Raw genomic sequence first — 14,341 nt, forward strand, 5'->3', positions numbered from 1 at the left:
GGTCTGTGACAAACAACTCCTTACTTGGGAGGGTTGGCACATGGTTTTTCAACACCCTATGAGAAAGTTCCACGTGGCAGCTTCGCATTGGGGCTTGAGATGCTTTATTAAGGCTGGGAGGGGCATCCGAGAGGAGAAGAAGAAAATATCAAGGGCCTGAATAAACTGCTGAAAGAAGATTCCTGAGTTGCGTCTTCCTTGCGGGCAAGGGGTCGCGACAAGTGGTGCCGAAACCCGGGAACCAGAACTTTCAGTAGTCAGGGGTGGTGCACCGGTTAGTCCCAGGTAAGTGGGATCCGCGATCAAAGCGGGGGTTAGTCCCAGGTAAGTGGGATCCGCGATCAAAGCGGGGCAGCTCCTCTGTAAAGCAAGAGAGAGCGTTACATTTTATTGCAGCTGCACTGTGTACTTTCACTTTTGTTTTTTGTGCCTCTTTTGTTGTGTCATGGGTGCCGCATCTTCAAGTCCGCTTCTCCTGGCCCTAGATGGCCTGTTACGTTCCAAGGGCCTAGAAGTGAAACGTAGTACTTTACAGAGATTTTTACAGAAGACAGATATTGCTGCACCGTGGTTTGCATTTTTGGACAGCCTTACTATACCTAGCTGGGATAAGTTAGGCAAAGATCTTGACTTTGCTTCTGAGCAGGGCATATTAGAGGGTGGGGTGATACCCCTATGGAAGATGGTTCGTAGTTGCCTCACAGATGGCAGATGTCAGGAAGCACTTACTAAAGGACAGGAAGTTCTAGAGCAATTACATGAAGAAAAATCGGAGACGGCAGGAAGTGAGGTATTTCAGGAGGATGGGAGTGTGCAGAGCGTGAAACAGGGGAGGAGACGATTGTATCCAGATCTCAGTACGCTGCGCACACCCCCATACGAAAGTGGGTCAGAGGAAGAGGAGGATGAGGAGGAAGAGCTTGGGAGGCTGTCTCGTCAGCTAGGGAGTTTAGCTATAGGAGAAGGGAACAAAAATAAACAGGGGCTCAAGAAAAATGATCCTCCGGATCCACCGCCGTACGGTGGGGGTGTTTCAGGGAGAGCTTTCCATGCCCAAACATGGAGGGCTGTTAACGCTGAGATGGGTCTTGCTTATCCAGTTTTCCAGGATGACAATAGGGGAAGATTCCATGAGCCCTTAGATTTCAAAATTGTGAAGACCCTGGCGGAGTCTGTGCGCACTTATGGGGTGGATGCCGCCTTCACACTAACTCAGGTGGAGAGTCTGTCTAGATACTGTATGACTCCCTCTGATTGGGCTAGCCTTGTTCGGGCTTGTGTTTCTCCAGGTAAATATTTGGACTGGAGAGCCTTTGTGCTAGAGGGCGAGGTAGAGCAGGCCGCCCAAAACCATGCGGCGGGACACCCCCATTGGGACAAGGATATGCTTTTGGGACAAGGTAGATTTGCTAATCAACAGACAAGATTCCCTCTTGAGGCATATGATCAAATTAACAACATTTGCATTTGGGCATGGAAATCACTTCCAAATAGAAGAGAGGTGTCTGGTAATTTGACCAAGATTCTACAAGGCCCTACAGAACCCTTTTCAGATTTTGTAGCAAGGATGGTGGATGCCGCTGGAAAGATTTTTGGGGATCCTGATAGAGCCATGCCCCTTATCAAGCAATTGGTCTTTGAGCAATGCACCAAGGAATGTAAAGCAGCAATCACTCCTTATAAAAACAAGGGCATAGAAGCATGGATGAAAGTGTGTAGAGAGATTGGAGGACCTTTAACTAATGCAGGTCTTGCAGCTGCTGTCCTTCGGATTGCAAAAGGGGGCGGTCCTGGTGCCTGAACATGCTTCCATTGTGGTCAATCCGGCCATTTCAAACATGACTGTCCCAAAAAAGACAATTTTACTGGACCTCCTCACGGTGGCCCTTCCAATGACCCTCGTCAACCGGGGCTGTGTCCAAAATGCGAAAAGGGGAAGCATTGGGCAAAAGAGTGTAGATCAGTGAGGGACATCTATGGACAGCCTATTTCAGCTGGGCCAAAAAACGACCAAAGGGGCCCTGGACCCCAGGGCCCACAAATATATGGGGCAGTGGAGAATGTCACACCTGAACCCGAGACATGGCCTTCTCTGCGCCATCCCACGAGACGCAGAGAGCCACTACAGGTGCCGCAGGATTGGACCTCTGTTCCACCTCCAGACTCGTATTAACACCTAAGATGGGAGTCCAATTGGTGGAAACTGAGTTCAAAGGGCCTTTACCACCTGGCACTGTAGGTTTGCTAATTGGACGTGCATCCTCTATCCTACAAGGTCTTCATATTTTCCCCGGAGTCATAAGCCCTGATACTGTAGGGGCAGTAAAAGTTATGGTGGAAGCTCCAAGGGGCATTGTGCCTATCTCCCCAGGGGATCGGATTGCTCAATTGCTAATTTTGCCTAGCTTGCATAACTACTTCCCTGCTGACTCAAGGTCACAGACGGGAAATGAGATTGGTACCACGAGAGGGAATTGTGCCTATTTGTCACTGGATATGAGCAATCTCCCCACTTTGGAATTAAGCGTAGAAGGTAAATCTATTGTGGGATTGTTGGATACAGGAGCAGATCGTAGTATCATAGCCCTTAAGGACTGGTCTAAGGGATGGCCAGTGCAGACTTCTGATCAATCCCTAAGAGGACTTGGATATGCCCAAGCCCCTCAAATCAGCTGTAGACATCTATCTTGGAAGGACCCGGAAGGACACAATGGTACCTTTCAGCCTTATGTACTTGATTTACCTATTTCTTTATGGGGCCGTGATCTGATGAAAGACATGGGGTTCACTCTTAGTAATGACTATTCCCCAGTGTCTCAACAAATCATGCAAAATATGGGGTATAGGCCAGGTCTAGGACTAGGAAAACGCCTACAGGGGTGTAGGCATCCTGTGCAAGGTCATCAAAATCTTAACAGGTTTGGTCTGGGTTTTTCCTAGGTGCCACTGGGGCTCAAATACCCATAACATGGCTCACCGAGGAGCCTGTTTGGGTGCCTCAGTGGCCTCTTCCCTCGGCTAAATTGGCAGCAGCCCATGATCTAGTCAAGGAACAACTTGACTTGGGTCACATCCAACCTTCTACTTCTCCATGGAATACTCCCATATTTGTCATTAAGAAAAAATCAGGGAAATGGCGCCTACTGCATGATCTACGAGCAGTTAATGCTCAAATGCAACTTATGGGGCCCATTCAAAGAGGGCTGCCTCTGCTCTCTTCTGTTCCTCAAGGCTGGCATATTATTGTTATTGACATTAAAGACTGTTTCTTTTCTATTCCTTTGCATCCTAAAGATTCACAAGGTTTTGCCTTTACCCTTCCCTCGTGTAACCACGAGGAACCAGATCAAAGGTTTGAGTGGGTAGTGTTGCCGCAGGGAATGGCTAATAGTCCCACGATGTGCCAGATGTATGTGGGGAAGGCACTCGCACCTCTCAGACATAAGTATTCCTCCACCAAGATCATTCATTATATGGATGATGTGTTATTGGCCGCAAAATTAGAACAGACAGTTAATGAGGCTTATAAAGAACTAGTGATGCTATTAGCTCAATATGGACTGCACATTGCACCTGAAAAGGTTCAAACGGGGGATTCTATTAAGTATTTGGGAGCAACAATTGGGTATGAAAAACTAAAACCGCAAAAAATCACCATCAGGACTCAAGATCTCCAAACTCTAAATGATTTTCAGAAACTGCTGGGAGATATTAATTGGATAAGAGGATATTTACATATTCCTAATATTGTGCTACAGCCTTTGTATGCTACTCTTAAGGGTGATCCAGCTCTTGTTTCCCCTTGTAGCCTCACCAAAGAGGCTAGAGCGGCCCTTATAACAGTAGAAGAAGCTATACAGCATGCTACTCTATGCAGGCTCCAGAGTGATAAACCTTTCCAGTTATGTGTGCTTGCCACTATGTGGCAGCCTACTGGAGTACTGTGGCAAGATGGGCCTTTACTATGGATCCACCCACATGTATCCCCAGGAAAATCCTTAGAATATTATCCTGATGCTGTTGCAGCATTGGCACTTAAAGGGATTCAACAAAGCATTCAATTTTTCGGACAATCACCTTCTTCTCTTATCATACCCTACACTAAAGCTCAACTTAATGTTTTATGTGCTACTCTAGACAACTGGGCTATTCTGTGTTGCTCGTTTCAAGGAGGTATTGATAATCACTACCCTTCTCATCCATTACTCCATTTTGTTAAAGAACATCCCATCATTTTCCCTAAGGTAACTTCATCCAGTCCAATTCCGGGGGCTGTTAACATTTTTACTGATGGTTCCAAGTCTGGAATGGGAGCCTATGTAATTAATGACTCTCCCCCTATCCAGCATCAATTTGCTCCTGGAAATCCACAATGGGTAGAACTACAAATTGTTATTGAAGTCTTTAAACAGTGTTCTTTTCCTTTTAATCTCATTTTGGACTCCATCTATGTGGTACAAGCACTAAAAGTCTTGGAGGCCGTGGGAGCTATTAGTGATGCCCATAATGTATCTGCTTACTTTAATCAGCTTCAACAGCTTATCTGTAGCCGCACTGCTTCTTTTTATCCAATGCACATCTGGGCTCACACCTCTCTTCCTGGTCCGCTATCCCAGGAACCTCAAGTATGAGCATGTTTCCGTTGATATGTGCTCTGGAATTATCCATGCTTCTGCTTTATCGAGAGAAAAGGCACGTAATGTCATTACTCACTGCTTAGAGGCATGGGCAGCATGGGGTGCACCTGCATCCCTTAAGACTGATAATGGACCTGCTTATACTGGCAGACAATTTACATCTTTTTGTTCTACTATGGGAGTGCAACTTACTCATGGTCTGCCTTACAATCCTCAAGGACAAGGCATTGTTGAGCGTGCTCATCGCACCTTAAAGGAAACTTTACAAAAACAAAAAGGGGGAATAGGAGCTGAACACACTCCTAAAGGACGCCTGTCCTTAGCTCTCTTTACCATTAATTTTTTGAATTTGGATATTCATGGTCGCTCTGCGGCTGATAGACATGTGTCCCTTCAGCCCTCTGAGATTGGCTATGTTAAGTGGAAGGATGTTCTTACAGGCCAATGGAATGGCCCCAACCCCGTGCTGACATGGGCGCGAGGATCTGTATGTTTTTCCCCAGGATCACATGGAACCGTTGTGGGTCCCTGAATGCCTGACAAGAAGAGTATTGACATCAAGTGACCAGCAACAAGAGATACCACAGCAATCCCGTGATGAGGATCTTCATTCTGCTAAGTGCTCTGGCTCTGGTGCTGGTGCCGATGGCACAGGCGACACCAATGCAGTGGTGGGCAGTGGCACGGGCATGGCCAATGCCGATGCCGGTTCATGGTAATTCTAGTGTCCTCCCCACTCTTTTTTCTACCTCATGTGAGATGTCTGCTCCCTGTGCCTCTCCTAGAGGGGACATGGAGAGCATTTTTAATCAATCTCAAGTTAATCTCACAGGAGTTTTTTGTTTCAGCCTTAGAAACGCTAATTGCATTAGCCTTAAGACCAAAAATTTGACTAATTGGGAGGACCCATTGCGGTCCAGTCAGGTCTCAGGGAGCATTATCAGTGCTGTATTGAGCAAGGTAGTTTCGGGGAAGCAATCAGGCTCAGGGACCCCCGCAAACAGCAGCTCTGCTCTTAACATAACTACCTTGGCTATTATCTCCGAGGTACTAATCCCAGTGCCTCCTTCTTCTAGTAGTATTTATAATGCCACTCATTTCAAGGCCTCTCCTTACTGTTCCCCTAATCTTGGTTTCCCCCCAACATTTATGCCTTGTCAGGATCATTCTTGGGAGAAATATCAAGTTGCTAAAGGATTCTCCCTTTCCCCCTCTCTTAAGAGGTATGTTTATAACTTTAACAACAGTGCCAACTCCTCTCCAGGAGTAGGTTGGTCCTGGTTTCAATGGCTGATTTCCAATGAAAAGGGGGCTTCAGCCGATATTTCTGCACTGGCTCAGTTGCTAGGAGCCAAAAGTTGGCTGGCTAATGTTTCTGGTACTGTTAGGAAAAGTGAACGAGGTAATAGACTTACATCTGTTTCATTCAACTCTCTGTTGTATAATGCCACATTGCCCCCTGCAATGGTCTGTGTCCAATCCCCGTTCTTATTCCTTTGGGCTAATGCCACCTCGTCGGGGATGCTGGATTGTTCTCATACTACCTGTCTCTTATCTGAGTGTTGGAATGGTTCCTGGACTGTAGCAGTGGTTATGAAAATTCCAACTTTTGTCCCAATCCCGGTCACTGCAGATCCTGATAAATTCCCTATTGTTGAGCTACTTAGAGTCCGCAGAGATTTTGGAATCACAGCAGCTATAGTGACAGCTGTGGTGGTATCTTCTGCTGCAGCGGTTACGGCCGGAGTGGCTATGGCCAATCAAGTACAAACTGCTGCCACCATTAATCAAGTTGTCCAACAAACTTCCACTATACTTGAATCCCAAAATACAATTAATCAACATATTTTGTCAGGGATTTTAGCTGCCAACCAAAGAATAGATTTACTCCAAGCTCAGGTAGAAGAATTGGCTGACTTGGTGCTTTTGGGTTGTGTTGACCAACATGCACATTTATGCATAACCTCTGTCAGATTTAATGATTCCAGGAATGCTTCCCGCATCGTTGGTGAATATTTGGCCGGAAATTGGTCCATGGAAGCGGAAGACATGATCCAGTCTCAACTAACCCAGATAGCTGTCTTGAATAGTACCCGTGTTGATCCCATGACTTTGGGTCAATTCGCCGATTGGATATCTTCTGCCTTTTCCTTTTTTAAAGAGTGGGTGGGGGTAGGCATTTTTGGTGCAATGTGTTGCTTCGGTATGTTTCTCTGCTTGTGGTTTCTCTGTCACCTCAAGGCCCGCAGTGCTCACGATAAGGCTATGATCATCCAAGCTCTTGCAGCTTTAGAAAATGGCAATTCACCTCAAGTCTGGCTTGCGCATCTTAAACAGTAAATCTTTGACATGGTCTTTGCACCCCAAGTTATTATAACATTGCACTGGGATCGGCATGTCTTTCCTCGTTATTCTCTTAGTGTTGGAAAGCCCTTGCACTCTGCCAGTCTTGCTGCCATTGCACGCAGATGGGTTTCCACACTAGTGCTTCTCTATCGCCTTGAAGTCCGTGCCTTTCTTTCAGGGTGTTGTCAACTTGTTTGTCGTTGAAAACAGCCACAGTTCAGCCTCAGCTATCTCCCTTCGTACACCATCGTCACGATACAGGATGCGAGGCAAGGCACTGCACTTGAGTGATCCTTGAAGTGGACCTCAAGGAGAGCATGTCCTATTGCATGCAGGTTTGATGTCCACGCCCGGCCCCATGAAAAAAGGCGTTGGCTGATATGGCCTCAGATCTGGGGAAGGGCCCTCCTTAGGACTGAGCCATACTATGCAGCCACTTCTGCACAGTGGGATAGGACCTCTACTCTCACCTGTATTGTTTTCAGAAAACAGAAAGGGGGAACTGTGGTGAGCCGCTTCTGCAGATTATGGTCACCATTACAAGATGGCGCTGGCTCCGCTGTGGTCTGTGACAAACAACTCCTTATTTGGGAGGGTTGGCGCATGGTTTTTCAACACCCTATGAGAAAGTTCCACGTGGCAGCTTCGCATTGGGGCTTGAGATGCTTTATTAAGGCTGGGAGGGGCATCCGAGAGGAGAAGAAGAAAATATCAAGGGCCTGAATAAACTGCTGAAAGAAGATTCCTGAGTTGCGTCTTCCTTGCGGGCAAGGGGTCGTGATACATCACCATCATCATCACCATCATGTCATTGTCATGTCACATTCATCTTCCTCATAATCACCACCACCACCACCATCATCATCACCATCATTACCAGCAGCAGCAGCAGCAGCAGCAGCAGCAGCAGCAGCAGCATGATTAAATCTATACACCTGTGTGCTCACTCACTAAACAGATTTTGAACAGCTACCAGGCACAAGGACATGGTTTATGCTCTGGGGGAACCTATATTAGGGAAGGCAAATATCGATAAACAGATAATCCAGGGAAAGTGGGATGGAGGTTTTTGTTGTAATAAGTGCTATAAATAAATAAAGCAGAATAAGGATACTATGGAGGATCCTGTTATTTTAAATAGGGTGGTAGAAAAATATCTCTGAGAAAAGACCTGGAGTTGAGGTGAAGTGCAGCTCTAGCATGATGCACAAGTATTTTGACATCTGTACTGTCAAGATGTGGGCCATATTCATCCCCAATACTGGCAGTGATCCTGTTTTGGGTTTTTTAAATGTATTATTTCTTTTTTTGTGATTCTGGGGACTGAACCTGGGGTACTCTACCACTGAGCTATATCCCTAGTTTCTTTTTATTTTTGTTTGGAGACAGGGTCTTGCTATGTTGCTGTGGTTACAGTGAGGCTCCATTTCTGATTGACAACGTTCACTTAGTAATATGCATTGAAGTTTTCCACATGTCTGTTCATGACTTGGTGACCCATTAACTCATATCTATTTTATATTGAATAACATTCTATTTTCTGGATACAACACCACTTATTTATCATCTACTGGAGGACATTTGGTTGCTTCTAAACCTTGGTAACTATGGATGATGTTTCTGCAAACAACTGTGTGTAGGTTTTGTGAAAACACAAGTGTTCAACCAATGTGCATAAATACCAATGAGCAAAACAGCTGGCTTTTGTGGTTAGAGCATAGTTATTTGCATAAAAAGTCATCAAACTGTCTTCCAAAGTGATTGCACATTTGGCTCTCCCACCAGGATTGGCTGAGCGCTCCCACCACTCCACCTTCTCACCAGCTTCTGCTCTTACTGGTGCTGTGAATCTAGGCTGTTCCAATTGGTGTGCAGTGCTTCTTGATGGTGCTGTGCCTTGAGATTCCCTGTTGCCATGGGACATGGAATATCCATTTACATGCTCATTGGCTATCTGCTACACTCTTCATTTTTAAAACAGGCTGTTTCTTTTCTTATTGTTGATTTTAAGAGTTCTTCTCATATTTTGATAACAGGTCTCTATGAAGTATATCTTTTGCAATTACTTCCACCCAGTCCATGGCCTGTATTCATATTTTATTGGCAATGTTTTCCAAAAGGCAGGTTAATTTTAATGAAATCCAACTCACCAGTTGTGTATTTTATTGGTCATTCTTGGGTGTTAAATCCAAAACATTATCACCACATCCAAAAGCCATCTAGAATTTTCTCCTATGTTATCTTCTAGGAGTTTCAAGTTCACATTTAGGTCTACATTGTCTTGATTTAATGTGCTTGAAGAGTGCAAAGTGTGTGTTTAGATTCTTTTCTATTTTTTATTTGTATGTGGAAGTCTAGATGTGCCCACACTATTTGGTGAAAAGATGAATCTCTTCTCCCCATTGCATTGCCTTTGCTTCCTTATCAAAGATCAATTGATCATATTTAAATGAGCCCCCCAAACTTTTTTTTCTTCATATGTAGTTGGCTTCAGGCATAATGTTATAGTTATGAAAAATGGACTAATGTACCCAGTTAATGAGTGGTAGTGGTAGAAGAAACATCTGGATGCGTGTGATATTTTATTCTCCACAGAAGCATTGAGCTTTCCTTGAAACTCATTCACACACTATTCCCACTCATAACTTCTGCTTAATGTTAACAGTTACCAATCACATCTGCTCCACATAATGTAGAAAGCCTTCCCAGCTTTGCTCATCCTACCCCACCCCACCCCAAAGAAGGGTGAGTTCTGACCATGATTTGTTGGTGATTTTCTCATTCTCTTAGTTCCTTTAGGGAAGGATCTAGTTGATTTGCCCCAGAGGTCAGCACAAGGCTCCACCCAGAGATGATGATGAGGAGGTAGCAAGTACTACCTCCTGAACTACCTACTGGAACATATCACCCATGGAGGGTGTTTTCATGGTTCAAGGTGGGAGGGCTCTGAAAGGGCTGGTGCTTGGTGCTGAGTCATGCCTCAGGTGGTCTGCATGTATGACCTTCAAAGGGCTTCAGGGGTACTGTGGTCTCTTTCAAGGAAATCTCAAGCACACAGGCTCTTCCTGTACTACATTTTTCCTTGAGGAAATGGAGATGGAGCCTGTGAAGGCAGGCAATGGGGTACCTGAGTGGTGAGTGTGTTTGCATGGACATGGGGGAGAGTGCCCAAGAGCTTCTTAGACTTAAATACACTGAACTATAAAAGATGGCTGAGCAGGGAGAATAGTTAGAAGGGACAAAGTCAGTAGAAATTCAACGATTTTTGATTTACTAACACTCCCTTTTTATTTAAATTAACATCCATTCTAAATCCCCTCTATTTTTCTACTAAATTAAATAAAACCCAATCTGGACTCTAATATAGAAAGCACACCCTAAAGTAAGATCAGGAACACAGTTATCTGCCTCTGAAACCTTGTCTGCTTTCCATCCTGATGGCTAAGCAAGAAGGCTTGTCAAAGCCATGGAGATGGTGAGTCAATGGAGATGTTAGAATTTTCAGTTTGATGGATGTTTTCTCCAACTTCTATCAGGAAGCAGTGAAATCATCACTGACCCTAACCACCATATAGGAGACATTCCCACAATCCATGAGGAATTGGGGGTAAGCAAGTTAGGTTCCTCCGGAAGGGCTTGAGCTGGGAGAGCCTCCAGGTGATGTGAGATCAGGCACAGGTGAGGGGGGCAGAGACAGGAGTTGTGAGTTGACAGGATAGCCCCCCAGCCCACCTCTCCAAAGCCAGCACTCTCTCCACAACCCTGATGGGTTTCCTGCTGGGGCAGCTCACAGTGAGACACCAGAACACAGTCTGCCTTTAAATATGGGAATTATTTCTAAAGTGCCTTTTTGGGCAGCTAGTGAGGCACAAAATAAACACAGGTCTATCTGCAAGGAAGCAGGAATTAGCATAATTGGTAGCTGCAGCATCACCCATGAACACAGAATGCCAGAGAACCTCCTTCCTTCTGCAACAGAATCAGGGCCGGGACCTGCATGGCATGATGAGTTACTTGCCCCCGCTAGTGTCCGGCAGACCCCCCTAGCTTCTGGCATGTGCATCCTCCAAGGCCTTCCAATTAAAACAGAAAATAGCTCAAAGACATAATGCAGCATGACAGTGGTTAAAAAAATTTCCCTTGTGCAGAATAAATTTTTTAAAGTGTTTTTACTTTCCACTGTCAAAATTGTAACAAGTAATTTTTAGTCATCTATGAAAAAGGTTTGTTAACAATCTCCTCTATTTTGTCAATCAGGAGAAAAATGTAAGTACAAACAAAGGGGCACCTGGGAAACAAGAACTTAATATTTTCCTCTGGGGGAAGACCAGCCAGTGGGCAACACAGACCACATTTTTCAAGTCCGGGAAAGGTAGTCTTGGTGCCCAATATTAGAACAGGACATCACACTGGGTGACCATGAGAGTTTTCTGTGCAGTCCTAGCTTCTACCTTTTGGTGCTGGAGTAGCTAAAAATGAGATTATTTGTACATTCAAGACAAATACATACTCACCTCAGCAGAGGTGAGAGCAATGCTTAAAGCAGTTTTTATTGATCAAAAATCTGTGATAGCAAATGGTATACGAACGGCAGACAGCACTGTAAACAATCAGTGAGCTGTTCTCTCTCTCTCTCTCTCTCTCTCTCTCTCTCTCTCTCTCTCTCTCTCTCTCTCTGCCCTCAACCCCCACCTCCTTCCCAAACTCCATTACTTAACCTACAGATTGGTAAATATTTTTTGGCTGCAAATTTCTGAGTTTGGGAGATTGTCATAAAGATGCTTTATTCACAACAATTTTTTTGCAAAAAATCCAATTACTGTATCAGATTCCATCAAAATAAAGGAGCTTTTCTAAAGGTCTCTCTCAGCTCATTTTCACTGGAACAGTGCTCTGATCTCCCTGGTCATGTCCCACAGGCTGCTGCTGGGCTTCACCTTGCTGCACTTCACCAGCTTTCAGAATCACCAGTGCCATCAGGTCACTGACCTCTCCTTGTGTTCTCCCTGAGTCAGCAAAGGCAGCCTGCCTCTGTCCATTCTTGCCTGCTTTAGGTATGGAAAGTAGATCAAATTTAAAAATAAACACAAGCAAGTTTCCCCAGTCCCAGGAAATGCCAGCTTTCCAGAGAAGGCCTGATTGCAGCTCTGGAGCAAAGGGCTGGCAAAGCCAACAGATGGTAATGTCACCTATGTGTCCAAAAAATGTACATAAGCCCAAGGTACTTTGGAAGGATATTCTAACAGGACAATTGAAAGGCTCTGACCCAGTAATTATCTAGAGTTGGGGGTCTGTTTGTGTGTTTCCACAGGGAGAACAGCGGCCAATTTGGATTCCAGAGAGATTAACTATGGTCCTGACCCAGTGATTGCCTGGAGTCAGGGGTCTTATTTGTGTGTTTCCACAGGGAGAACAGCAGCCAATTTGGATTCCAGAAAGATTAACTAAAGTGATTTCTACAGACCAAAAAGAAGTGATTTGGCTCAAATCCATAACAGCTGATATCCAGAACTCCAGTTTGGCTACCCTTACATCTGCGACAGAACCAGGATGCTTTTTTCAATATCTATTTTATTATTGACCTTTCCCATATCATGAAGTTCTATTTTGTTTTTTGAGCTCATACAGACCTAGGTTAATGTTTTGCTGATCAGTTCTATTTTTTTGACTATAGAGTTTTTAAACATTGCAATGGAGATTTCACCTGTAAAAAGTTATAAGGCCTTTACTATTATGCTATGTGTTGTATTATATTATGTGTGCACACTTGTGTTTTGTGTCATATGTTTGAATGTACATATGTCCATATATCATATATGATGAGTGCTCATGAAAAAATGGATCCAAATTTTTTTTTTAGATTTGCTAGTATTTTTAATTATGTCACTTTCTCCTTGGGATATTACTTCAATTTTATAAACATCTTCAAATTAAATGACCTTTCCATTATAATTCCTAAATATAATTCTTAAATACAAATAAAACTTAACATGCATAAAATATACTGCCATAAAATTGAAAAGAAAATTATTATTACTACATTAGGAATATCCTAAATTAACAAAGAATTTTCCAAAGAACATCGAATGAGGCAAAGTACATTAATGCTTTATAAATCTACAATATTTTTTACTTGCTTTCTTTGTACAGTTTAAAATACCATAGCACTGAATGAATAAGAAAGGGCCATTTTTAAAATAAAGAAATGGCAATACATGTCACTTAAGGATAAAAGAAAGATGGATTATTATTTTGATTTGCAAATAATATTCTTTTATTCAAATAGTCCTGTTTCCATTTTCCTTAGATGACAAGATTCTTTCCTGTTATGAAAAAAGAACATCTTCTTATTGATGGAAGGCTTCTAATCTCAATCTGGTTGGATCTTCTGGATGTCTCAAAGCAATTCCATTATGCAGCTCAATATAAGGTAGCCAAAAGGAATCACTGATTTTGACATATGGATCATGTAGAACATCAAGTAATCTATTTATAAAAATTTCTAGTATTTCATGTGGTGTTATCAGCTGTTTGGTTGATTCTTGAATGTTTTTCTTTTTCTTTTTAACATTCCCATCAGGCAGAGGAAAATGGTCTTCTAGAAATTCACCCAAGGTACTCAAGAGTTTCTCCTTGAATGCTTTTATATTGAGCATTTTAGTTTTCAGCTCACTAAAGATTCTTGTTTCAGAAAATGTCACAAACTGATTTTTCAATTCATTGTAAAGTGCATTAAGAGATTCCATTATTTGTTGCTGTTCATCCAACTATTGTTGCTCCCTTTCTAAGTCTTCCTTTAATTTTTCATTCTTTGACTGAATAGTAGATAGTACCATTTCTTGAAGCAAAGAAGGCCATTTTTTCAGCATAAATTGCTGATCTTCTTCAAGGGTCTCAGGAATTTTCATTCTAGCAAGATGAGACAGTAAAAGAACTCTGGCCTTCAGGCTATATGGGCAGGTAAGTTGAGGCTCATTCTTCTTTAAATTAATGCTGACAATCTCTCTGATCAGCTGAGGTATTAGAATATTATCTGTTGGTCTGCTTGTAGCATCTTTATTATACTGGGGATCAAATTCAGAAGCTCCAGCCAATCCACTGGCTTGATTTCCAAGGTTATTGCTCTTTATATATGCAAGAGGAGAGAAAAAAAAGAAAAAAAGCTTTGAAATTTGTTATTATTCTGTTTTCCAAGGGAAAATTTATCAGACCTTGCACACATTCAGGGTTTCAGGCTTCACTAGTTTTGGGAGCTCAAATTATATAAACAGGATTCTGTCACCTGCTGGGGTCTTTTTCCCCTCCTTATTATACAAGTTCATTTCCCATAAAATATCTGGAAAATACTGATGTCTACA

At 43.3% G+C, this 14,341-nt stretch overlaps 1 pseudogene; it reads right to left on the minus strand.

Annotated features, from left to right (window-relative positions):
* Positions 1-13,330: 13,330 nt before the first annotated feature.
* LOC143640638 (centromere protein K pseudogene) lies at positions 13,331-13,891 on the minus strand (annotated as a pseudogene).
* Positions 13,892-14,341: the final 450 nt, after the last annotated feature.

The sequence above is a fragment of the Callospermophilus lateralis genome, unplaced genomic scaffold (genome assembly GCF_048772815.1).
Source record: "Callospermophilus lateralis isolate mCalLat2 unplaced genomic scaffold, mCalLat2.hap1 Scaffold_408, whole genome shotgun sequence".
Lineage (NCBI taxonomy): Eukaryota > Metazoa > Chordata > Mammalia > Rodentia > Sciuridae > Callospermophilus > Callospermophilus lateralis.